This window comes from Protopterus annectens, chromosome 11.part0, assembly GCF_019279795.1.
Source record: "Protopterus annectens isolate FY-2018-M chromosome 11.part0, PAN1.0, whole genome shotgun sequence".
In the NCBI taxonomy this organism is placed as follows: Eukaryota; Metazoa; Chordata; order Ceratodontiformes; family Protopteridae; genus Protopterus; species Protopterus annectens.
The window spans coordinates 1,156,423,120-1,156,451,102 of record NC_056745.1 but is presented as its reverse complement, the minus strand read 5'-3'; the positions used below and the strand labels follow the sequence as shown (position 1 = coordinate 1,156,451,102).

Below are 27,983 nucleotides of genomic sequence, written 5' to 3'. Positions count from 1 at the left end.
GGTAGTCAAGAAGTCTGCAGCTGAAGGCAAGCTGTAAGATTTATTGATGAGTACTTTTACATGGTTATGAGTTGTGTGCTGCTGCTAGCAATTAATCTTGAGAATGCTGAGTATTCTTTGCTCTGGAAAATGCAAAATTTAAATGTACAAAGGCAAACAGTTGAACAAAAATGGTTTGAATTATGGGAATTGAATGAGAGCCTCCCTATCAGCTTTAATACTTGTTTAAATAAAACTAAATTGTATACTATTGTATTAGAGATATCCAGTGCACTCTTTATCAGGGCTCAACATTGATGTTTTCTGAAACATATAAGCTGTTTTTCACATCTGCGAAGGAGAACGGAGATAAAAGAACAGACTGCAATTAGTGGGAAGAAAGGCTGTAGCATTGGAAACCTTAATTTTAGGCTAAGTAATGCATGTGGGCACATCTTTTGATGTGGGAAAATTGTTGTTATCTGGAGGGTTAAACTTTAATTTTTTTTTTGAAGCTGTACATATTTTTGTGTTTGGCCTATGTTCACGGGATGTTGGCGGTTTAATAATGCTTTAAGTTTTTTGTTTGAGGGTTTTGATTAAAACTATGAAAGTTTTAAAATGTGACATAGGTTCAAATGGAGATGAGAAGAAACAGCTGTGTAAATGATCAGCTTGCCTAACAGTGTGGGCATGTAGCACAAAAAGTTGAAAAAACACACGCAGAAAAACTGTTCTGTATAATATGTGGGAACAATGACTTTTGGAACATAAATGGCCTTACAAGTATAGACAAAAAGAAAAGAGAATTGAATTATAAAAAGGAAATAACTGAATTATAATGAATTGTATTAAGAAATGCACAGTACAAATGCACTTTGTTTTGTCTTTTCATATTTATTTTTTATTTTGCAGTGTGATGGGCTAACTATCATTCCCTGGTATGCACTCCTTGCTAGATAGGCAGATCTGAAGAAGCACCTCTGTAGTAAAAGCACTTTTTAATGTTTACTGTAGGCCTCATTAAAAATGTGCTGCTTTTACAACTTACTGATTTTATTGAAAATGAAATATTGGTAAATGTTTTTTTTTTTTTTTTTAAATGGGCTTTCCTTCGTTGAAGGTTGTGCGATAGGCCCGGCAAGCCAGCACATAGAAATCTACTGCCAATCATTAGCAGACCTGAGTTCCGCTGTGGTGACCCCTAACCGGGAAAAGCCGAAGGACGCAAACAATGGACATATAATTCCCAAGTATCCAAATAGACTGAAAAACTGATGACTAGTATATTATACTTCTTAAGTCTTATAAAATGCTTTATAAGCAACGATAATGACACATTCTACTAGGTTTGATAAGTGTAATGAAACAAGACATGATTTCCTTTCTTTGTTTTAGTATTTGGGCATTATATAAACGCCTTAAGGCCTAAGGATGAAGGGCAGTCCTAAATTCCTGAAGTATACACTCCTTGGCCCCTCCCATAGTTGAGGCACACCCAAAGGGAGTAGTTAAGATTATTACCCCCTACGTAATTCATGATAAATTACAGCTCAGTTGAACACTGTTTCAGAAAGCTCTCATCTGCCTAACTGCACTGAATAAATGACTGATCCGGAATGAATTGTCTCCAGGCTTTTCTTTCTTTCTTTGACCAACCCTAACCTGTTGGAGAATTCTCTAGCAAGTAACTTTGCTCCCTAGCGGCTGGACAAGAATACCTTTGCTTCACCATGTAAGCTAACATGGCACCGGTAACTAGAACTGCACAAAAGAAAAGGGTTCTACAGTGATATTTCTAATCTGAGATGTGACTGGTTACCACAGCCCTTACAGATAAAAGTAGGATTTGTAGCTTTACTTTTTCATATTCCTAAATACTTCATTTTATCATGTCTCTAAAAGCATGGGCATTGCTAAATCAATTCACGTGTGGGTGCATACTTTACAGCTATAGCCTTTGTTTTATCTTCATAAATTGTATGTCTTGAAAATAAATGGAACTGTCTCAGAATGTGAGATGTGCTTTCTGTTTTTTATCAGGTGCAAAATAATATCATCTGCAAGTAGTCAACTGTTCTTGAATATAGTTCCAATTATATCCTTGAATTTTTGAGTCCTTTATTTTCTTTGCCAATGGCTCTAAATAAAACACAAATAATAAAGGGAAAAGAGGACACCCCGGTCTGGCTTCTCTGTTCAAACAGAACATCTCAGAGAGAAACCCTTCCACTTTAATTATTGTATCTGATCCATCCTATCTCCTCTTAATTTACCTTGTTATTGTCTTGCGGAATGTATTTTAGTAAGAAGTTTATTCCCACCTATTATAAATGCCAGCTTTTTAAATGTCTCTCTCTAGCTGTAGTTACATGCTCCCACTAATGTTTGGCAGGTTGATCCTTTATACATTTATTTTTTGTCATCTTCATTTGAAACTGACACACACCCCAATAACCTATTAACTTAAAACAAACTCACAACGCTATGTACATCTTCAAATAATGAAGTTTAACCCTCCTGATGGGAACAATTGTCCCAGATCAACAGCTGCACCCACAGGTGTTAACTAACCTAAATTTTAGGTCATCCATGCTAAAGTGCACGTTACAACCTGTGCTACTACTAATTGCTGTCTGTTCTTGCCTTTGTCTCCCTTCCAGATGCGAAAAACAGCTTATATGCTTTCAGAAAGCATTAACTTTTAACCTTAAGAAAAAAATTCACTGACTTTCTTTAAGTAAAACTAAATTATATATTTATCTAGTAAATGCAATAAAGTATTTGGTTACCAAAAAAGATCTCATATTTACTTCCAGTAATTTCAAATTTTAATGAGCTGCTTCCTCCTTGTTCCTTTGTTTACCAACAAAAACATAAAATTAAATGTTCAGACCTCTCAGTTTTATTGCCTTCACCCTTAGTCAGCTTGTTTCCATGGAAACATAAGAACAGAATGTATTTAACTACCACTGAATGTTTATTTGCTAAAGGCAAACTGTTTATTACATCCCTCTCTCTCTCTCTCACATTATATATATATATATATAAAAAAAAAAAAAAAAAAAGCTTGTTACATTAAGCCAGGGGCATTAATCCAGACACTCACCTATTCAAAAGTAAAAGAAAACATTTCAACTCTTCATATATTATAATCAATGTACTTTTACACTCCATCTCCCACCGCAGTAGCCCGAGATTATAGTCTTAAGTTAAATGTGTTTTGTCCAGTCTTAGTCTTTTTACATTGTAATGTCTACATTTCTTTAAAAAAGTATTTATTTGTTTAGTATCTTTATCACATAGAACAATTAAACAAGACAAACAAGACCCAGGCAATTGCAGAGCCATAAGTCTGACCAGCCTCCTATGCAAAATCTTGGAAAGACTTGTCATAATTAATGAGGACATAGTGAACGTCCAAACACTGGACCTGTCTCAGTTTGGATTCATCAATATCAGGTCATGATTGATTAACCTTTTGAAAAGGTACCAAAGCAGTGAATAAAAACAAAGTAGTACACACCATGCATCTTGACCTGGCCAAAGTTTTGACACAATTCCCCACTCAGGCATAGCAGAAAAGTTAAAAGACTGGGAATCCCTATGTCACCCACTGGATTGCCAGCTGGCTTACAGGTAGAACGCAGCTAATCAAAATAGGGGAAGTTACCTCCATAAAGAGACTAGTCACCAGTGGAGTTCCTCAGGGCTTTGTGCTGAGACCTCTGCTGTTTGACATCTATTTTCTGAAGTAAAAGCCAAATACCAAAGGGTTCTGGCTGACTAAGTTTGCAGATGACTGTAAGGCAGGAGCAGGAAGGTTTGTGTCAAGTAACTTGAGTCAAAATCATGATTTCAAACTAAATCTGAAAAAAAAATGAATTACTGTATCCTTTGGAAAGTCATCCACTCCAGGGAACTACCACATTGACAATACTCCCCTAGCAGCTCACCCAGTTGTTTGAATTTGGGAACTTATGTGGATAGTGACCTAACTTTTGACCAGCAGATGTCTATTGTTAGAAAGTCCTGTGCTGCATAGCTTATAAACAAAGGGATTGTGTCTAGATCTAGGAGTGTCATTGTCCCCCTTTACTCTGCCCTAATTAGGCTGATCATTGAATATAATGCCCATTTGGCATGTATCTGTCCAGATATCTGCAGTAACTGGAATCTCCACAGAGCTGCCTTACTAAAAAGGTGCAAAGTCTAAACAACATGTCCTACAAGGGCCGACTCAGAGCCTTGTCACTATGCTCTGTATCCTACAGGCTGCGAAGAGATGACCTGTGTCTGACGTACATGGTATCCTCCAACCCATTACTGATGGATTTACTGCACATCAACAAGTCAAATGGTATCAGACATTTTTTCTAGGGATCTAAACCTCTTCTGCAACATCAACAGAATGATTTTGGAGGGACAGGTATATTTTTCAGAGGGAAACTGCTGCTGTGGAACAGACTCCCCAACCACACAAAACACAATTCATCCCTGTCCATTTTCAAGAGCAACTTGGATCTGTGGATGGGGAAAAAGAAAATTTACCCTATGACTACCTCGTACTACTAATGAACAGAGGCAGCTGCGCAAGACCCCTCAAATTATCTCTCATGATCCAGTTATTCTTATTGGGGTAATAGTATAATATAATTGTCTACCATGGAATGGGAGGCCAATCTATAACCAAATGGGATAGGTTATTTCAAACGCAAAAAAAAGGAAACTGGCTAACCTTAAAATAGCTGCAAGGGCAGCTAGCATAGTACTTTTCTGTGAACCCATGAAGAATCACTGAAAATGCTTTACTGTAACAAAAGAACAAAAGTTGTTTTACTTAGTTGTCTCTTTTTCTCTTTGTGTATTTACAAATATTAATGACGTGAAGGGTGTATGCCTGTCAGTTCTCCGACAAGTTTAACAAAGGCAACAAAAATCCAATATTTGTCAGCCTCTTGTAAAGCTGTGTTTCACAAATGTAATTGGTGCTTTATAGTATCACATTTATTCACTGTCTGTTTTGCAGCTCTTCTTCCTGTTCATCTCCATCTCCCAACTCCCACATTCCAGTTAAAGTCTAAGGCACTACCAGTTCTTCCAGTCAACTCCTGTGCTTTTTTCCTGTCCCTGGTGCATTTTCTTTTGCAACATGGGAAAATATTTCACTGGCAAAGTCTCTGAGCTTTAATATCAGAAAAATGAGAAATGGTCCGTTTCTGTGTGGCTCATGTTTTGTTGGACAAAGATTTGTATTTCCATCTTGGCCTGTTCTATGCCAAACAGTTACTTTTTTAAACAAGAAACATCTTTATAGAATTATCATTTATGATATAGGCAATCATGCATTTATGTAAATGAAAACAAACCATATTGACCTTTTCGGATGCAAACAATACACATCGCATACAATTTTTTATACAGTCATTGTCAATCAAACATTATATAGCTCATTCAATTTCTGCCCTTCCTTAAACTTCATTCCTCCTCCAAAATATTTTTCTGCATGTGTTGTTACCACATTTCCCATTTTTTATGTAATTTGCTCCTAGCCTTTTCTAAAGATCCCACTTCCTTATCTCTGTTATAATTCTAGTACAGTTGGTTTAGACTTTGATTTCCATTTTCTTGTAACTGCGTTTTTGGCAGCTACCAGAATTAAACCCAGTAATGCCTTACTATGTCTAGGCAATTCTGTTTCTGTATCGCAGCTCAAACTCATTTCCTTAGTTATACCAATTTGCTGACCTAGTATTTGTGGCAGAGTAGTCTGCTTGGAATTGTTAGTCTGCCAACTCATTACATTCCCAAAAAAAATATGTTCACATTTGCCTCTCTTCCCCATCATACCTCCAACATTTGGAGTCTACCCAAGGAAAATTTCTCAGCAGTCTGCTTGGAGTATAAAATGTCCATGCAAACACTTGCAAGCAAAAGATCCTAAATCTTCTAGACTTTGTTGCATATTACATACTCCCATAGTTTCTTTGTGAATTGCTTACCTGATCTCTCCCCAATTCTTTCTAACCCATCTGATTCCTGTAGTTGTCAAGCAGTATTCTATATGCACTACTAATTAGCAGCTTCTGCTCTAGATTCTACTAAAAACTCTAGCAGTGCTAGTTTTTCACTTGGCATTCCCATATCCCTTTGCTAGCATGTATTCTATCAATCCTTGATGGGGAAGGCACTCTGTAGCCTGCAGTCCAAATGAATTCTTGGTCTCTTTCCATTCTGTTATTTTTCCCCCATTAATTATTTGCATGCAGTACCTTGGCTACTTTTCCAGTTTTCTCCAATAAACTCCAGCCCTCTCTTGCCTATTCTCTGTACCCCTAATTGCAGTCATCCCTATTGGCAGAATCTTCTTTCTCCATTCCTGTGTTGGCTTAGTTCTTTCTGCTACTTTATGAATATAATCTGTATGGTTATTTTCCCGAAGAATTAACATCCAAAGTCCCAGTCTCTCCTCATTTCTTTTGCTCCCCCCATTTCATCGTTATTCCTTTCCACTTTGAATTATAGCTTTCTGCTTCTGCTATGTATAGGAGCCCTAACTGTGTAACTCTGAAATACTGCTTCAAATCGGGTAATCACAAACCACCTTGTCCTATTGGAAGGATCAACGTATCCTACTTGACTCTTCCCCTCCCAGATAAAATCCTTTGACTCTTAAGTGCTATCCAGAACTTCTCTGGTTGATAAAAATATGGCTGACCTGTATATAAAACATAAGGGACTAAAAGCATTGTCAGTGCTTGTATCTTGCTATCCATATCCACAAAACAGAGTTTCCAGTTTCTCAGGTGTTTGTATTTTCTTTTGTTTAGTCTCTTCCCACATCTCCTGGGGTGGCTTAACCGAATCCTTTTTATCTCCTGGGGTGGCTTAACCGAATCCTTTTTATCGTATAGTACTAAGTAATTCATTTTATATAATGTCTCCATAAATATGGGTATTGCTGAACCAATTTGTGTGTGGATACATAGCTTACAGCTCTTGTTTTTGTTTTATCTTCATTAATTTTGTATCCCAAAAAGATTTGAAACTGTCTCATAATATTCCACAACACTGAGATGACAGAGATGTTATTTTCTGGTTTTATCAGGTATAAAATAATATCATCTGCAAGTAAAGCCAACTTTTCTTGATTACATTATCAATTATATCCTCCAATTTCTAATTGCATCCTTGAATTTCTGTGTCGCTTTTATTTTCTTTCTTATTTGCATTATATTTAGCAACACTGTCAAAGGAGCAAGAGGACACCCCTGCCTGGTTCCTCTATTCGCACAGACCTTATCAGGGAGGAGACCCCCAACTTTAATTTTTGCCTCCAGTCCTTCATATATCCTCCTAATTAACCTTATTTTTTTAAGGAATGCAAATGTTTCCATTGCCCTACTCCTAAAATCTCAGCTTACTGTTTTGAATGCTTTCGCTGTGTTAAGGCCCACCAACAGTGGTATTATCATTTTTCTATTAATGTTGTCAACTGCTTGCCTCCCCTCAAAAAAAATTGCATCGACCCATGTCTGTCTATTTTGGCATCACCTTTGCCATTCATTTGGCTATTAGACATAACACTTTTAATAGTCATGGTTTAGAGTCAAAATGGGGCCTATGTGTAGCTGGATTTGATTGGTCTTTAATAGCTTTAGGTATTGCAGCCACTACAGCTTTCTTCCAGGATGTTGGTGCTGCTGCTTTTAAAATAATGTTAAACCTTCCAGATCTTTATCACTGTCTTCCCTCGCAGTTTCCAAACTTCCACAGGAATACCACTTATTGCTAGAGACTTAATCGTAGATTGCTTATAAATCACCATTTTTATCTCATTTCCTGCTGTCGTACAGTGGATATAAAAGGTGTACACACCCCTGTTAAAATGCCAGGTGTTTGTGATATAAAAAATGAGACCACAATAAATCATTTAAAAACTTTTCCTACCTTTTAATGTGATCTATAACCTGTACCATTCAATTGAAAAACAAATCTGTTAGGGGAAAAAATATAAAAAAAAATGTACAATAAGCTGGTTGCATAAATGTGCACACCCTTAAACTAATATTTTGTTGAAGCACCTTTTGATTTAATTACAACATTCAGTCGTCTTGGGTACACACCTGCCTTCAATTAGAGACTGTGATTAACCCCAAATAAAGTTCAGCTGTCCTAGTAGGTTTTCCTGACATTTACTCAGTTGCCTGCTACAGCAAAAGCCATGGTTCACAGAGAGCTTACAAAGCATCAAAGGGATCTCATTGTTGAAAGGTATCTTTCAGGAGAAGGGTACAAAATAATTTTGACAGCATTGGATATACCATGGAACACAATGAAGACAGTCATCAAAAAGTGGAGAAAATATGGGACAACAGTGACGTTGTAAAGAACTGGACGTCCCTCCAAAATTGATGAAAAGATGAGACGAAAACTGGTCAGGGAGGCTGCCAAGAGACTTACAGCAACACTGAAGGAGATGCAGGAATTTCTGGCAAGTACTGGTTGTTTACTACATTTGACAAGAATCTCTCGTATTTTCCATATGTCTGAACTATGGGGTAGGGTTGCAAGACTGAAATATTTTCTTGCACAGGAAAATATCCAGGCCCAGCTAAAAGTTGCAAAGCAATACATAGTCTCCCAAAAGCATGTGGGGAAAATGTGTTGTGGTGTGATGAGACCAAAATTGAACTTTTTGGCCACAATTCCAAAAGGTACATTTGGTGCAAAAACACTTCACATCACCAAAAGAACACCCTCCCCACAGTGAAGCATGGTGGTGGCAGTATCATATTTTGGGGTTGCTTTTCTTCAGCTGGAACTGGGGCATTAGTCAAGGTTGAGGGAATTATGAACAGTTCAAATACCAGTCACTTTTGGCCCAAAACCTTCAGGCGTCTGCTAGAAAGCCGAAGATGGAAGAGTTTCACCTTTCAACACAGCAATGACCCCGAGCATACATCCAAATCAACAAAAGAATGGCTTCACCAGAAGAAAATTAAAGTTTTGTAATGGCCCAGCCAGAGCCCAGACCTAAATCCAATAGGAAATCTGTGAGGTGACCTGAAGAGGGTTGTGTACAAGAGAAGCCCTCACAATCTGACAGATTTGGAGCACTTTTGCAAGGAAGAGGGGGCAAATATTGCCAGGTCAAGATGTGCCTTGCTGATAGACTCCTACCCAGGAAGACTGAATGCTGTAATTAAATCAGAGGTTGCTTCAATAAAGTATTAGTTTAAGGGTGCGCACACTTATTCAACCAGCTTATTGTACGTTTTTTTTATTTTTTTAATATTTGTTCCCCTAACAGATTTGTTTGTTTTTCAATTGAATTGTACAGGTTATAGGTCACATTAAAGGTGGGAAAAGTTTTGAAATGATTTGTGGTCTCATTTTTTTATAGCACAAAAACCTGGCATTTTAACAGGGGTGTGCACACTTTTTATATCCACTTTGTTAGTAACTGAGCTTTATCTACCTCTAAACTTGGCATATTTAATTACTTTTTCTTGCTCTCCACATTTCTCTGCGTTTATACAGATTTTCATAAAACTTCTGAAATATTTATATTATTTCTACAGGATATCTGGTTGTGCTCCTTATTATAAGGTCCCCAAGCTTGGCAACAACCCTTTCTGCTTTCTGTTGCCTGAATCATTGTCCTAAAAGCATTTGTGTTCTAGAGGTAATATCAAAAAGCAGTTACTTAATGGCAATCTATCTAAACTCATGCATATTATCAAGGTAGTCCCTTTTCACTTGAGCACTCCTGCAGTTGTGCCTCCTCTTGTTCTGTGAGATTCCCTGTATTCTGTAATACTTTAACGTATGTCAGTCCATCTAAACAAATATTGTTGCTTCCTAACCATATATTTTTCTTTTTCTTTTATTTCATTCCTGTTTTTAAACTCCCCTTTCCTTTTATCCCAATCCCTAGCTGTATTTTGTGAAGAAATTTCTATCTTCCCTTATAACTGCCTGCATATCATTGCTGGAGCCTTCCTGTGTCCTGACTGAGTGCTCTTCAAACTATATTGAGATATACAGAGCTAAGTATATTTTTCTGGCACTTCAGAGTTGTGTACGGTTTAATTGTTGTTTGACTAATTTTATATCATTGCTGGCTGACTTCAGAGTTGTGCACTGTTATTTTTGCTTCACTGTATAGTTTTTCAGATCTCTGCTGAAGGTGTTGGTTTTCCCCCACCCATCCTCCCTATTCCTGTCTTGTTTAAATTTGGAGGCTTTTGCAGTTGCCCGCCCCCACTGTAGATTTGATCTGGGACACTCATCTGTCCCATCTCTTTACCTCATTCTACCTAATAGACTCCTTCTGCACTTGGTTTTAGTCATTTTTAATTTAATTGCATTTTTTTAAACTGTTTGGTCTAACATTGCTACATACTCAGGTGTGCTAGCTTGCACTGCATTGTTTTTACTGCTGTTTTAGCTATTCTGTATATAAAAAAAAAATCTAAGCCCGTTTCCTACCTTTCCTGTAACTAGTGTAGTCCAGGTTCAGATTTGCTGTATCCGGGGCTTTATGTAAGCTTTTAACCCCCCCCCCCCCAAGCTTTCTGTGTTGGAGGGAAGCCTTCTTACTTATCTGTGGGAGTGGCAAGCACTAGGTAACCTGTCTACCACATAATGAGTTGTTCTGGCCCAGAAATTGTAGTTATTAGCCGTTTGGGCAGTTTTTCCATCTCTCTCAACTTTCTGATTTAAAAGCCCGCATTTGCACTTGTTTCCCCCCTTTCCTGTAACTAGTTTAGTCCAGATACAGGTTCTTAGTTTTAGCACTTGAATTTGCTTATCCGTGATCAGCACTTGTTCAGAACTTGTTGTAAGCACTAAATAACCTAATTACTACAGCACTCAACCTTTCTCATTACCTAGAGGAAAACCAGTTTTGCTACTTACTTTCCTCACTTGCTTAGAGAAAAATGGCTCTTGTACTCTCCTCACTTATCTAGAAGAAAATAGTTTTTTATTCTGGCATGTCCAAGGGTCAGCTCCCAGTGTTCTCTCCTGTCTATCTGATGAATCTGGGCATCTTGGGGCAATGTAGAAATTGTTTCATGTACACAGACAACCCTCTCCTCCTACCACCCAACACTACAACCTGTGAAAGATGCACTTATCTAGCCAAACTGGAGGTAAAGCTCTCTCCAACCAAGACTGAACTTGACAGTCAAGAGGAGAAGGTAAACACTTGCACCACACCACACTCATCACATAGTCTCACTAAATCTACACCACTAAAATCCACACATAGAAACACAAAAACATTTGCGGAGGCTCTCAGTAATAATCTCAAGCAACAGAGACCTCCAAAGCAGAAATACAAGCAACTGCCACCCCCCAACACAACCCAAATGACACACAGCCCCAGAGTGTCAGTTAAGGCAAAACAACGTACCCAACACACTAGTCATAGGTGACTCTGTAGTCAGGCACATTGAAGTCCCACTCAGGCTAAACAAGGCAAAGGTTACTGTCAGCTGCCTCTCTGGTGCCAGGATCCGCCACATAACCCAAGCACTCGGGTCACTCCACAACAAGTACAAATATGACTGTCATTGTCCATGTTGGTGTGAATGACCTGAAACGTACCTCCCTGGACTACATGAAGAGACATGGAGTAGCGTTCTGCCATCACCCAGAATGATGCTGCAGTACAAGGACAAAATGATTGACTTCAACAATTGGCTAAGCTTCTGGTGTCGTTGTAAAGGGATCCAGTATCTGTCTACCTGGGATGACATGGTCGACAGACCACGATGCTTTGCCAGAGATGGCCTGCACCTGTCACCCCTGGGATTCCGGATACTGGCTAAGGTTCTTGCCGCCCCTATAGTGCCTTTTTTAGGCAAGGTTCAAATGACAAATTCACCACCGGAACAGGAACAGGCAAGCAAAAACTGAGGGTGATGCTACTCTGTGCTAGAAGTCTAAATCTCAAAATGCACTCACTCGAAGAACTCCTTAAAATGGAGAACATCGATATCTGTGCAGTGACTGAGACCTGGTTCAAGGCTCCAGAGAGCACCCCTGCACTACCAGGCTATAACTCATACCACACTTTTCGGCCATGTAACCTGGACCGGAACACCAAAGGCAGAGGTGTGTCCATATTCATTAAGGATATCCACACCTCCAGGCTAGTTGCTCAGCATAATGCAGCCGAGGTTATCTAAGTGCAACTAACTCTGGGCAAAACTGCAATCCAAATTGTAGCTTGCTACAGATCCCCCACCAAGCCCCAGGATTCCCACTCCTCTTTTCTTGATGTACTGGAAAATATTAGGGTTCAACCAAACACCCTAATAATGGGTGACTTCAACTACCCCACCATTAACTGGGAAAACTACTCATGTACCATCTCCATCGCTCAACGCTTTCTGGAATTCATAAACTCCAATGCCCTTGATCAACTTATCCACACCCCCACCAGGGTCAACAATATCCTAGATCCTATTCATTACCAGCATGAGTGACCTGTGTTCCACACCTGAAGTCAATGCCTCATTGGTCCAATCCGACCATAAGCTAATTACCCTAGATATCCACATTCTGCCCCCACCCCCCATTAAGGAAACCATGGTAAACAATTTCTCCAAAGCCAACTTCATGCTTGTTAAGACAGAAGTGGTGAACTTCATGACACCCATGCAGATGGACAATACAGTTTACGACTGAATCCTACACAATTGCACTTTTATAAACATTTACACAAGTGCATGGATCGTGCTATCCCAAACAGAACCAAGACGCTGTCCTCCAAAAAAAAAGGAAGCCAATCTGGTGGTCCCCTGCCATAAACAAACTGTACAACAGAAGGAAGAAACTGTTGCAAAAGAGAGTAAAATCCCATGAGTGGAGGAGCTCCCTGGTCAGCCTCAGTAAGAAGCTGCGATCCCTGATAAAATCCTCCAAAGCTAGTTACGAAAACAAAATCGTCACTGATTCTAAAGACAACCACAAAGCATTCTACAGCTATGTCAAGAGTCTCAATGGCAACACTCGGATCTGCTCTGAGTTACAGCACAATGGTACTAAATATACAGACGCAACTGATATTGCCAACATCCTGGCAGATAGGTTCAGTGCTAACTTTACCCCCCTCTCACCCCCTAAAGAGCCCATCTCTATACCGAAAGAATGCAAAGTTCATGTAATCACGGCTGCACAGGTAAAAGCCACACTCTCCAAAGCCAAGGACACAGCATCTATGGGACCAGACAACATCCCAGGCTGCATTCTACATGAACTACAGAACGAACTGGCACCCCACCTAAGTACCATGTTCAATCATAGCCTCACCTCCGGCTTTGTGCCTGCTGAATGGCGCACAGTGACAGTTATCCCACTCCACAAGGGGGGAGCCACCACGGACGCCGGGAACTACCTCCCCATTAGCCTGACGAGCCTGGTCTGCAAGACCATGGAACGTATCATCATGGAACTTATAAACAAAGACATTGGTAATCTCCAAACTCTGGACCCCACCCAGTTCGGGTTTGTAAAAGGCAGATCATGTCTCCTAAACCTGATAGACTTCTTTGAAGCAGTCACCAAAGCTGTAGACAAGGGTAAGGTGATTCACACAGCCTGTCTAGATCTTGCTAAGGCTTTCGACACCATCCCCCACTCTGGAATTATAGATAAACTCACTAAACCAGGTATAAATCCCTATGTCACAAAATGGGTTGCCAACTGGCTCATTGACAGAACCCACACTGTGAAAGTAGCAGACTTCCAAATCCGACTTCAGACCAGTGACAAGTGGAGTACCACAGGGTTCAGTCCTGGGTCCTCTCCTGTTTGGTATCTACTTCTCTGAAGTACAGGCTAACACAGAAGGTCTTTGGTTAATGAAGTTCGCTGATGACTGCAAATTAGGAGCCATAATTGAAACTCCTAACGATGTGGACATCCTACAAAAGGGCCTCCCTGAGACAGATGCCTGGTGTCAGAGCCATGGCCTCAAGCTCCATGCCAAAAAGTGCATTGTCATCCCCTTTGGTAAAAACTGTGTACCCATGAACTACAACATAGGCGGCAGTATACTTAACACCAAAAGTGTGATGAGACCTTGGGACACAGGTGGACAGTAGTCTCTTCTTTGATAATCACATCACCACAGCAGTCAGGAAATCCTTCTACGTGGCACACCTAATCACAAAGGGTTTCTCATCCAGAAAAAGAGGTAATTGTTCCCATCTACCCATCAGTCATTAGACCCATTATAGAGTACAATGCCCCTTTTTTTTTATGTACCTCACAAGACATCTAGAACAACTGAAGAGGCCGCAGAAATACCTCACAAAGAGGTTTACCAGCCTCATACAGATGCCCTACGCAGACAGTCTCAAACTCCAGCTTTACTCCATCGCATATCGCCTACTGAGAGGTGATCTCTGCCTAACATACAAAGCTATGTCAAACCCAGGGCTGTTGGACATGCTCCACTTAAAGAAATCCCAATCCCTCTGAGCTACACGCTCTAGGGACCTAAACATTGTCACCACAATAAACAGAACATGCCAGAGGGAGATTCCTGTTCCAGAGACTTCCCATACTCTGGAATAAAACTAACTATCTATATCAAAGCTCCTCATTAGCACTCCAAGAAAAATCTTGATGATTGGATGGGAAATAGGAAATTCACTTCGGGGATCACTTCTGTGGCTCTGCTTGACAGTGGCACAGGAAAATAATTTTCTTGGGTGGCAAAAGCCAGGGTACCTTTTTGGCTGGGCTTGTATAAGATAGACAGGGAAGCACCAGTTTCTTGTTTTTCTTTCATTACCTTACATTTTTATTTTAGTTAGTTATTTTTGCGTGATCTGAAGTAATTATTGAATACAAAAAACTTTGAGCTGAATGGACAAATTCCTATGAAATGTAATTTCTGCTTAGCCTAGCCCAGTTTTTATACCTTGGGGAATATGTAAATGCTCCTATAAGCTACTACTACTACTAAATTCACCTTTTCCATACCAGTTTTTTTTCATAAACCTCTTCAAAAATCTACCCTCTTTTGTTATATTTTCCCTTTCAGCCCCCAGATACATCCTCACTGTTGCAAATCAAATTCCAGTCCTCAATTGTAAGTAATTTTCCATCCTGAAAGCTGATTATTTCTTCCAGATTTTTTTAAGCTCTGTTGTTGCAGTTTTAGTTGGAATATAAATACATGTCAGTGTTATCCTCTTCCCTTGCCAATAGCCCCTTACTACTGTAAATCTACCATTATTTTCTTTTTCCCCTTTGTCCCTATTGGAGCATCTCTAGCAATTAATATATGTTTTCCCTTTTTCATTTGTCCCAGATATTCTGCTGAATAGCCATCTTGAAATCCTTTCTTTATCAAATTCATATGCTCCCTTCTTTCCAAATGTCTCCTGTATCTCCTGTAGCATAGCTATTTGCAGTCTGCATTTTTAATATAGTTCACTACCCTTTTATGTACCTGTGAGACCATTTACATTCACAGATAGTATGGAAAGTGTTGCCATTACGTATTATTCCCACTTGTAATGTATAACAATTTTAAGAATGCTTTTTATTGAAATTGCCTTTGTGGCTCTCTCTCTCTAAGCCAATTTCAATAAAAAGCATTCTAATAGTGACAGAGAAACTATGTTTTAGTCTTTAAATAAAATATTGTCCCTCTTGTCATTAGCAAGACAAACGCACACACCAGATACATTCAGAATAACAGTGATATACAGAGATGCATACACACAACACCACACACGCACGTGCACACACGAACATTCATGCACACGTGTGCCCACATGCGCACACACACACACACACAGACACACATGCACGCACATGCATGCGGACATTTCCCAACACCCCCCCCAAACACAACAGAGGTGCCCTCTGGTAATCCCATCTGGAAAAAAGAAACTTGTATTATTAAACCAAGACAGTGTTTGCACTTGTGTAGACTCTGTTGCAAAATATACAGTGAAATGTAGGAACTGTAAGACACCATTGCTATGCATTGCATTTAGCTATTCCAACCCCATCTCCCAATTCAGATATATGTCTGTTTTCTTTTAAACAATCCAGCGAGAGTCGCCTAATTGCCTATCCGGGTAGGAGAAAAAAAGACAGTAAAATCCATCTGTTACTTGAAACAGAAACAAGGTAACTATATAGACATCCACTGAAATGCTACGAATGTGTTCCTGTAGTTTAATATCTTCTGTCAAACTTTTGGTTTTATACCATTTTACACCTTCCCGCAAGAATGCTCATACCTGCAATGTAGACAGTTCTGTAATGGTCTATCTCAATATTTGTTTCAAATATGCACTTAAAGAATAAAGGATTTTCCCAATGTCCTGGCTACATTTCCCCTACTAGCAGTATAAATACAGTGTCATGTCTCCCACGAAGAGGCTACTAGTCATGCGTGCATGCGCGCACACACACACACAGGCACCTAGCATACACAAATGTGTGCATCTGTATATATTTGTACAAAAAGCATGAATTCGCACAATTGTTGTGAACTACATAAAGTTTTTCTGCTTTTAGAAATGGTATATTCTTACTGTAAAAAGGAATTAAGTTCATCAAAAAATAACCTCTTAAGGAAAATCACTTTTGAGCACTTTACTGCGGTGGTGGTGCTGCGGTAGCGTTGTCGCCTCAGTTAGGCGTTGCCCATTCGATTCTCAGAGCGTCTTCTGTGTGGCGACATGCGTGAATGGGTGTTCCTTCGTTGAAGGTTGTGCGTTAAGCCTGGCAAGCCAGCACGTAAAACTCTACTGCCAATCATTAGCGGACCGGAGTTCCGCTGTGGCGACTCCTAACCGGGAAAAGCCGAAAGACACAAACAAACTTTTGAGCACTTTAGAAAGACAGCAAGATGGCTTGGGGATTCATCTCAAACACTTAAATCCAACAGGTGCCAGAGGAAAATTTCACACCACCAAAAACTGTTTATTGCATAAACCCACAAATAAATTGTACAGATAAGCACTTTCATCACAAATACTTGGAGACTTCATCGGATACATACAGAAAATGAAACCATTTTTTAAAAACGTGCAACAAATCATGTGACTGAGTCTACCAAAAATTTTAAGAAAGCATTATCCATTTTACACAAAATTACTTAAACACAATATCCAAACCTTAAAAGCATCACCTTCATAAACAAATACAAGCAACTAAAAATATCCAGGACAGGGTGAATTTCTATGTTGAGCTTTTATCAACTGTTTTGCACAATAATTTCATTTTTTTTCGACCAGCAATATTTTTTTTGCAGAGAAAAGGTATAGCCATGGGTCATCCTGTGGTTCACTATATGCAAATGTTGTTCTATTATAATGGGAAAAACTCTAAATGCAAGGATTACTGTCATTTACATACAAGGTACCTTGTTAATTTGTGTTTAGTCTGTAAGAACAACCAGGCTGTGATAGAATTTATTCAATGTATGAATAGCACAGCGGATTTTTTGCAACTTACATATGAAATAGTGCCAGAATGTATGCATTAACTTGACATTTTGTTAGACTGTGAAAAATCTATGTATAGCTCTGGCTTTTATAAAAGGGCTACTTACTTGGACAACTTTCTTCATTACTCTTATCGAGCATCCTCTTCATCAAAAGAAAGCAGTGGTGAAGGGGAAGATTGTACATGCTGCCAGAATGGTTACTTTGAAGAATTTCTGGCCGAATGTAACAACAAGGATATGCTGTTGAGAAGCGGTTACCTGGGGTCTTTGTTGATTAATATATTACAAGAAGTGATACAGAAAAGAACCACCTTGTGTTTTGCCCCCATTCTTAATGACCAGGGCGAGAATGTGGTCCATGTTTGCAGTATGGACACAGTTACACCTGTGAAGTTAACATATGCCAGCAGTTTGATTACTTTTTCTAATGACAGTAATATAAGAGCTGTACTAAATAAGAACTGGGCTGCATTGAATGAATATGTTAGGGCTAATAAGTTGGGAGAATGACCGCGTATAGTCTTTAGAAGGAAGTGTTAAAATGTCCGCCTCTATACAAACAAAGGGCATGTTTTAATGTTATAACTGTAAAATTTGCAAACATTGCTGTTGGTGAAAGCTTTATTATTAATGGGAGAAGGGTTTATATCCCAGGTAGATTCAACTGCCTAACAAAAGGGGGTAGTTTATATTGCATTATGCCAGAGCTGTCCATGCTTTCATGTAAGAAAAAACAAAAGGTTTTTAAGAGACAGAGTTTATGAAAATTTGATTGATGTAAAAAACATAAAAATGCATATTAATATTTACCCTACAATGTTTTTAAGTCTGGTATAGTTGAACAGTGTACTGAAAGTGGCAGGGCGTCCCTTGGGGTTTAATATTGGAGAAAAAAGAGCTTGCTTGACAACTAAGATTAAAGGACAACCGCACCCAGAGACGCAAAAAAACATGTTTATTTCATCATTTGTTTGGTATTTCCTATATTTTAACACCATTCTGGGACTATTTAGAGCTTTTTAGATATTTTTATACGCAATTTCTGACTCTGACCACATGGGGTCTGGCATCTTGAAATAATTCTGACTCTTTAGTCTGTCTCTAATTATCCCAGAATGCATTGTTTGTCTCCAAAAAAAATTGCATCAGATCTACCATATTTTCCCTAAAGCTCCTGTCAGTGCACTGATTTTGCAGGCATTCACTGCTGTGTTATAGTCACCTACTTTTGGTTAAAATTTTATCCTTTTTCAACGACTTCTTCAAACACAAGCAGTGCAAATGCTACAGAACAGAATTGAAAAGTGCATTTTATTGCTCTTTCTTCTTAGAAATGATAACTTGATTTATTTTGTGAAGGCTGAAATCTAGTTCTTCAAGGTATCTCCCCTCCCCCTTCACACCTACCTTCCCTAGCTGTCAAAGAGCTAAGGGTAATTTGACCCATTATCTGCATGTGTTTGACAGCTCACAGCAGGTGACCAGACTAATGTACTGTTTTCTTGTCAGCCTTTCCTTTCTTACAGTGGGAGACTTTTTTTGCACTCCTCCTATCAAATTTAGAACCAAGCTCCATAGCACTGGGAATAATCACTGTTTTGCAAAGCATCAAACTCTGACTTCTTTTTCCTTCCTGTTTGGTTAAATAGCTAACAAATGATGCACTATAAACACAAAATATTTCACAGACTTGCATGACTGCACCCGCATGCTTTTTTTAAGTGCTAATTTAAGAAAATCACGGTATTGCATACTTGTAATCTGATGTAATGTTGCTGATTAATTGTGACAGACATCTGCTTCTTATGATACAATTGATGTCTACGCATGGTCATTGCAAATTTATGCTCTTAGTTTTTGCAGCCGTTACTGTGCTTCTGCCTGTACTTTGTCACATATTGGTAGGGATTCAGAAAAGTGAGATTATAGTTTGACATTTTTGCTAGGTTGAGTGGGGTGGGCACGGCAGCTGTGACATCACAGTGTGGGAGGTCCACTGGCTTTTCTATACAGCATGCAGATGAGGCAGGGATTACATCACTTTGGGAGAGGAAACGTCCCTTTAGCTCGAGCAAGAGCACTGGCAGATGTGACATCATTATTTCAGAGCCAGCTAGAGGTTTTTCAACTTGGCTTTCAAAGTGAAAGTAAAACAGTACAGAAAGGTAGAAAGCCTAACAGGGAAAACAGTTGAGTGGATTAGTTTATAAAGCTGCGTGTGTAATTTTTCGAGGCTGTATCAACAAACTGGGACTAAAAGAGACAACAGGTTGAGCAATCTGCTTTAATATCCCGTTGTTGTCCTTTAAATGCAGGTTGTGGACCAGATATTAATTGTACAAGTTCTATCTCCTGTTTAAGACTTAAAGCTTGTTTTAGATGATGTGTGTTGGATGTTTTTAGTTTGTATTTAATGCTTATGAATGTGATGTTTTTAAGGTCTGGATGTTGTGTTTTAAGTAATTTTGCATAAAATGATTAATGTTTCTTTAAAACTTTTGGTGGACTCAGTCACATGATTCATTGGAAGTTTTTAAACAGTGGCTTCATTTTCTGTATGTATCTGATGAAGTATCTAAGTATTTGACAAAAGTGCTTATCTGTACAATTTTGTTTGTAAGTTTGTGCAATAAACCATTTTTTGTGGTTTTAATAGTTTGTATTTGTTTCCTTTTGTTGTTCATCTCAAACACCACTACAAGTCAGTGTTCACTCCTGACCTCCACTCAGTATCACTGTAAAGTTTACATGTTCTCCCTATAACATTGTAGGTTTCTTTTGGTTTTCTTTCTACCCACCTCCAAATATTATATTGGGTTACTGACTACTTTATAAATTGTCCATCTGTTTACTGTTTGTCTTTGCTGTATTGTCCCAAACTGTGGTTGTAAGGAGTCCAAGAAGGACTGTGTTTAAAATGACAGCAAGACAATATTTTAGTCTTTAAGTAATTTTGGTGTTTTTTTCTGCTGTGGCGCTAATGATAGAGGGACAATATTTTACTTAAACACTAAAAAGTAAAAAAAAATAACAATGTAAAAAGTTTTTTTTTAAAAAGAAATCTTATCAAGTCACTCTAAAAAGTGACAAATAAGGAAGAGGAGTGAAAACTTTGCAAAAGAAACACAGGCTGATTTCAGAAGAGCATTCTAGGTTGGTTTTGCTGATTCCTGCTACTACTTCTGGTACCTCATCGTCGCAGTCAGCAAAACCAACCCTAAATCCTTTTCTGAAATCAGCTTGTCTGTGTTTCTTTTGCAAAGGTTTTACTCCTCTTTCTTATCTTTGACTTTTTAGAGCAACGTGATAAAAGCATTCTTTTTTAAAAAATCTTATTTATATTTTTATTTTAATGTCTTGTTTCAGCTTTTGTATTATATACATACATACACCAGTGTTTAGCAGGTTCATCTTTTATACAGTTATTTTCTTGCCATATCTATTTGAACCTATCTTACCAGACTTTTTGTTTAACAAAGGCCCTCAAACAGTAAAAAAAACACACCCCTAGAAACCCCCATAACCGTCAACTTAATACAACACAAAACTGTGTACAGTTTCAATTAATGAAATTTAACTCTCCTAATAGAAACAGTTGTCCCATATTGTCAGCTATACTCGCAAGCGTGAGTTAACCTATAATGAAGGTTGTCCATGTTGAGACGCATGATACAGCCTTTGCTTCTACTTAAACTTAGTTCTAACAGTTTTTATCATGTCTGTATTTCTCTCCCAGATGTAGAAAACAACTCGAATGATTTCAGAAAACATTATTTAGTCATTGAAAGAAAAAGTATTTTGTTTTTATTGCCCTTACTTTCCATAGAAATATGAAAACCAGACACACAACTGCTTTCAGCTATAAGCTTCTTAGGTTACACTGTGAACATTTTTTGCTTAAGTAAAACTTTTAATTGCATTCAACTTTCTTTTATTTATTTGCTTTCACTTAAAGCTTGTTAAATCAAACCAAAGACTTAAACTTGATAAATCAAGCCAATGGTCTTATTCCAGTCATTCCCCTAAGCAAAAGTAAGAAAGAACATATCAGTTTTACTTCCATCATGCTGTTTTGTCCATTTTTCTTTTTTTACATTGCAGCACCTACATTTTGTCCATTTTTCTTTTTTTACATTGCAGCACCTACATTTCTTCAAAGTGAACAAGAAGAAAGAAGGAAAAAAGAGGAGGCACCAGTTTACTTTAGTATCCCCCCTATTACACACAAAAATATCTGAAAGCTTAACTGTATAACATTGTCCCTCTGTGTTCTTACAGACATTGACATGATGTAGGGCATATGCTGTGGAGTCCCCTACAAGTTTAACAAAGTAAAAAAAAGTTAAATTTTTTCCAAATTTTCTTCTGCCATTTTTCACCAGTGTGGTTTATGTTTTGTAATCCCACATTTATTGATTGATTTCCAAGTTGGAGGTTTTCTTCCTGTTGATCTCCATCTCCCAACTCCAGTCTCTGGTTAATTTCCAGCTTACTCCTGGTTCTTCTAGTCAATTCCTGTGTTTTTTTCTGTCTCAGGAATTTTCCTTTGGAATACTGGAAAATATTTCACTGACAGTGTCTTGATGAGCTTTATTGTCAGAAGGCTAAGAAGCAAAACTATCTTCTGTTTAATAGGTCAATTTTTGTTGGACAAACTTTTCTATGTTCTCTTTAGCATGGTCTACATCAAAAAATGACTTAAACCCTTCTGGAAAAAAATATTCTGAAGATAGCTGGATGCAGCAGCTTGAATCTCACACCTGCTTCTTGACATTCCGTGATTCTTAGAATAAATTTGCTCCTCTCCTGCATGGCGTACAGTGAATAATCATTTTCCAAAAAGACTTTCTCCAACTTTTAGTACTTTGTCTTTCTGCCACGGTTTTGTCAGAATCAACTCTTCCTGCGTGTTGGATTCCACCTTTACTATTAGTGGTCTCTTGTCTTCTTTCTCATGGCCAGGTTTGGAGCATACACATGATATGCCTATTCAGTTAACTCCTACTGTGGAATATCAGTCCAGTTGCTTATTTGTGCTTTTATACAGTTAGTACAGTCGGTCCCTTCCAGTTTCTCTGGTACTCCAAACAATCTGAGTTTTTACCTACATGCTCTGCCCTCTTAATTCCACAATTCTTTGAAACCTCTCTTCTTGAGTAGTGTCATACTCAGTCCGCCTTTTCTTTGTTTCACTCTTTGATGTTTGCAGTTTTATCAACTCATCTGAGTATCTGTTTAAAGCTTCTTCCATTCTTAAGTTATTTGAGTTCTCCCTTGTCATTTCTTGACCAGAAGTTTGTTTTGCCAAATAGTATATAGAACTTCCACTCGCTATTCCTGAGCTGGCCTCTCATATATCTTTCCACCTGACTGTGGTAAAAGTCTTTGAAACTTCACCTCCTTCATTAATTTTCTCATTCTTTTCCCTCGTCCGTCTCCTTTAACTATGATATTCCATTCACCTGTGCATATTGTTACTCCTTCCTGAAATCTCACTATCTCCATCAAACTGCTCATTTCTTTTGTGTGTTTTATGGTGTGTGTGTGTGTGTCTGTGTGTATGTCTATATGTATGTGTGTGTGTGTGTGTGTGTGTATGTATATATATATATATATATATATATATATATATATATATATATATATATATATATATATATATATATATATTGTTATTAACAGAACTTGTAATGCCTTTGGTATTCCCTTTTACCCCTGCCCTACCATTCCTTGTTATCCTTTTTTCTTCTTCTCCCCATTATCAACATGGGGCGTGTCTTATTTAATAGCATCATTACTCCCCTTTGCTTCCTATTTCCTCAGGGGCAGCTTGCCACTTAATTATATTCTTCCCTCAGTTATTTGTTTTATTCTCTCCTTTAATGATATGTCTCCTGTGTTATTAAATGTAATAGTACACACATATACTCTGTCCTAATTCCCAGCCCATCTACATTTTGGCTTTATTTTGTATTCTTCTCTCAGACATTTTAACATTGTTTGTTTTCTGTCTCTTATCCATCAGTTTTTTTCTTTCCTTTCTCTCCTCCCTTATTCTTAACTTATTTTTTTTCATTTATTTCCCTTCTCATTTATTACTTTATGCATGCCTTTTATTCTGGTCTTTGTCTTCCCTCCCTTATTTGAATAACTGTTCTCCTTTAACTATGTACATATTTGCAATTCTGTCTTCCTTTCACAGAGTTTTAATCTGTGTGATTGCTGTACCCATGCTTCGACCCAAAGTCTTGTCATAACAGTGATTTTACATAAAGTCCCCTAATTACCCTGCACTGAGATAGCATTTTTTTTTTGCTTTTTCTCTCCCACCTCTCTCTCTTACACTGTTGCTTCATTAAATCTCTTTGTTTCCAAGCGTACTTCTCCCTTTTTGTTCATACAGTAAACTCTAACCAGCACCCATGGGGATTGGTAGATGCCGGATAACTGTAATTTCTGGTTGCTCGAGAGTTACTAATAAAAATAGGCTTGATTAATACTGTACCCTATACTATTTGTTTGGCTTGACTTGTTCTCAGGTTGGGGAGAGAGGGAATTTATTCCTTTTTAAAACTCTAAAAAAACGTAAGGTATGTTTCTACAGGAGGAAGCGAAGTGCAACACATGAAAATTGTACTGTATTTCTTCATTATTTATTTGCCAGTTGCTTGAGTTCCAGTTGACTTGAGAATTTACTGTATTGTATCTACTGTTGTTCTTCCCTCTTCCTGATTGGTGCCTTCCTCCTCCTGTACTTCTCTGCTTTTTCTCTGTCCACCTCATTTCAATTAATAATGTATGTTACACCCATATATTTATATTTCTGTCTGTACAACATTGTCATTTTTCTTATTTTCCTTTTGGAAGCATTTTTCTTCCCTTAGTTGGGTCTTCTCATTGTACCTCACCCAACTCCTCTTGATCATTTACTTCTACTGCTTATCCCTCCAAATGTGATTGTACGTGTATTGTTGTGCAGCCAGTATATTTTCCCAGTTCTTCCTTCCCTTCCTTTTTCTTTTGCTCAATTATATCAGTTTCTTTCATTATATCTTAACTATTTAGGATTCACTGAACTACAGTTATATTTATATCTGCCTGAAAGGTACATGTGATCATGTCTGCCTTATAGTCATCATATATCCTTTTTATCTTCATACTTCTGAGTATTTGAATCATTTCTTGTACACATGCATGGTTAAATTCTTAACTGTTATGTTGTTGTCCATTCTTTCCTTCCATCTTATTTTACAGTCACGAAGTGTTCTTGTTGGTTTGACCTTCTCTTAACTCACACTTGTTCCTGTATTTGTCCATTTTTCTGTATTTGTACTTGTTTTATTACTTTGACCTTTTTTTATATAGTAGTAAGTATTCATATTCTTTTCTCTGGACATTAGCATAAGTGACCCTTTTATTCCCGCCATATTTTGTTTTCTACTGTGCTTGAATGTCCATATGTTTCCAAGTCTGTTATTCACTTGTTGCTTAAAAGCCTAATGTCTCTTTCACCCTATTGAATGTTTTTACCATCCCTTGTGTATTAGTTGTGAGTTATGCTTGGTAGATCAGTCTCCAATGATATCCCAAATCTCTGCACACTTTGGCTGAGCAGAATGCATTTCTGTTATGCTTGGTTTCATAAGAAAAATCATAGTCTACATAGTTGCTGTCTTTCCCAACCTTTAGCTTTCTGCCAGGCTTCCAAAGTTGGTTGGTTGAATTAACCATGTTTCCAAAGTTCTCATAGTACTCTCTTCCTCAACTGAAAAGAATAAAACTACTTTTATTGGTGTTGGTCATTTTGGCTGGTCAGAATCTCCAGGTTGACATTTATTTCTGTAAGCTTGTTCTGTTAAGACCTATTTATTTGGTATACCAGTCCGCTTGCAACAATTTCTTATTTTTTTTGCAATCCGTACTTGATACTTCTCTGCCGGTATGCCATTAATCTTCATGTTCTTTTGTCTAATCTCATCTCTAGTGTCTATGGCCCTGGCCTCCAAGCAGTCTAACCTGGCTTCAGTTGAATCAGCCCTGGCTTTCAGTTCCTCAATGTCTGCCAGTTTATGTTGTATTACTGCTCATGAAGTTATTCAGTTATTTTCTTGATTTTAATTTTTTGCACCATTAGGTTATCCATCAGTGACTTTTTAATATCTCTTAACTCTGGCCATATTTTTCAAGTATAAACTGTTCATGTTGTAATGCCTCTTTTGTTGCTTTCTCCATTTTTCTCTTTGCCTAATTTTTACTGATTTCTTTCCCATCTTGGTTTGCCAGTACATTCACTCTCATTATCTGCTCATTACAGTTTAATTTTTTTTCCTTTTTGTGTTTTCTGTTAGTTTCTTTTCACCAAAGTGCAGAGCTTTCTGTATGGTGCCATGCTAAAAATAGCAAGATCCGTGAAGCCTCTGCATTAGACTTATTTCCAAGAAGGAACACCACTTTCTGGTTATTACATATAGAAAGTGTTTTTATTGTAAAAGGCAAACACTAGTCATTTTTATGACTTTAAATAATTAATTGGGTATGTTTAAGTAAGGGTGTTTAATAAGTTTGTATTCCGCATATAAACTTACAACATGAGTTCACATATAGTAATAAAAAAAAAAAACAGGAACCCCTTTCACTGTCATCTTCATGCATTATACCTTTTCCTTTATATCTTTAACATCACTCTTTACATCATGCCTTCATATTTTTCATTACCCACCAACTCTCCCATAGCAGTTGTTATCTTGACCATTGTTTTGGATGAATTGATCCCAAATTTACCATTTATTTTTTATGGATTTTTTTCCCTTCCTCCTTTAAAGATGCCACTTGTGGGTTTCCCCTCCAGTACAGCTCTTTTCAATGTCTATGTTTAACTCCCAGTGGGTGTGGCTTGAGCCTTTTTAAAAAATGAAGTTATCACCTTACAGTTTAAACCAATATTAATTTTTCTGGTAATGTTTCTTATTACAGTTTAAACAAATATTCATATTTCTGGTAATGTGTTGCTAGAAAACTGTAAATCGCAAACTATTCAGAATATATTAATCTTTAAATTGGTGGCATTCGTTCAGTTTGATGTTTTAAACTGGATTTTATAAGCCAGATAAAGCAGTGAATATTAATTTTGTAATGTATAAACAGCTTGTGATATATTGGTAAGTATTCAAGACGCATACTGCCAGCAGGATTTTCTTCATACAGCTGTGAGCTCTCGTATGAAGCTATGCAGTTCTGTCTGTTATTTGACTATTGAGATATTTAGAGAATTCTGATATTTGTTATGCTACAAATGTATTATAGTAGAAATAATATACAAATCAGTATTTCTTCAGCTACATTAGACAGAGGTCAAATATCAATACAGTTGTGTTTGTCATCACGTATGTTATAAGGCGAGATTTTATGATGCCTTGTATGTAGCATGCTTTTCTAATTATTAATGCAAATATGAACAAGGAATATTTGATGCCTAGAGGCTTCAGTAGGAGTTGACTGTAGAAATGCCTTGAGGCACACTCATCTGTAATGAGTTGATTTCTTTAGAATGGTCCATACTTCCTCTGCAATTGCTTTAGTCTTTGATTGCCATTTCCTCATTACTGCTTTCCTGACTGCCAACATCATTAAACTTAAAATCTGAATGTCTCTTGGTACCTTTATCCCTAATCACCAACTAAAAAAAAAAAATCATTTCCATTGTTAGATTGCTCCCTCAGCATTTGTATTAACGCATGCTGTAAGGAGCATTTAAAAGCATCCCAGTCCATACATTGCCAGAAAACACGCTTCCTTTTTCTTTCTTCCCCTTCAAACCTCCAGCAGCTATTTCCCTCCAGAGGCGAAATTCTTTGAGGTTGATTTGATGTATAAAAATACACTTGCAAACATTTTCTCACTATATCATAATCCATCTTTACTTTGTTGTGTACACTGGTGTCCTTCAAGTCTGTTCTCATTGTTTCTATATAATTTCTTTTCCCATTCCTTTCTAAGTTCCTGTGATTGATTCTTATATTTATCAAGCTCTTAACATGTCCTGCTTATTGTCCCGTTTTTGATGACCGTATCTGTCCTTGACTTCATTGCAAACTCCACCAGAGCTTGTCTTTCACTTATTTATTCCACTTTCCTGCTCTATCTTTATATCTCTGATGTGGAAGACTATTCCTAACCTGTAGTTGTTAGTTATGCTTGACTGTTGCACATTTTCAACTTTGCAACGATGCCTACTTTACTATTAGACATTTTAGACTGTGGGATAATACCTCTCATTGTCGTGGCGATAGAGTCTCCTTCAATGAAGTGTGGTTTATGGCTCTTTGAGAAAAAGAGTTGTAGTGTTGTTGGAGTAGAGAAACTACACTATATACTTAATACTTGATATTCTGTCCCAGGAGCCTAGGCTGTTGATTTTTAATGTTTTGACCTCTGTGGTAGTGTGTATTGCTGTCATAATGTAGATGCAGTCCTACTTTAGTGAAGAGTGGTTTGTAATATCTTAGGGATG

General features: G+C 37.8%; 1 protein-coding gene across 1 annotated transcript in view; it reads left to right on the top strand.

Annotated features, from left to right (window-relative positions):
• Window positions 1–27,983, top strand: part of DNAJC2 (DnaJ heat shock protein family (Hsp40) member C2) — a 1,234,748-nt gene that overhangs the window by 48,335 nt on the left and 1,158,430 nt on the right. The window lies entirely within an intron of this gene.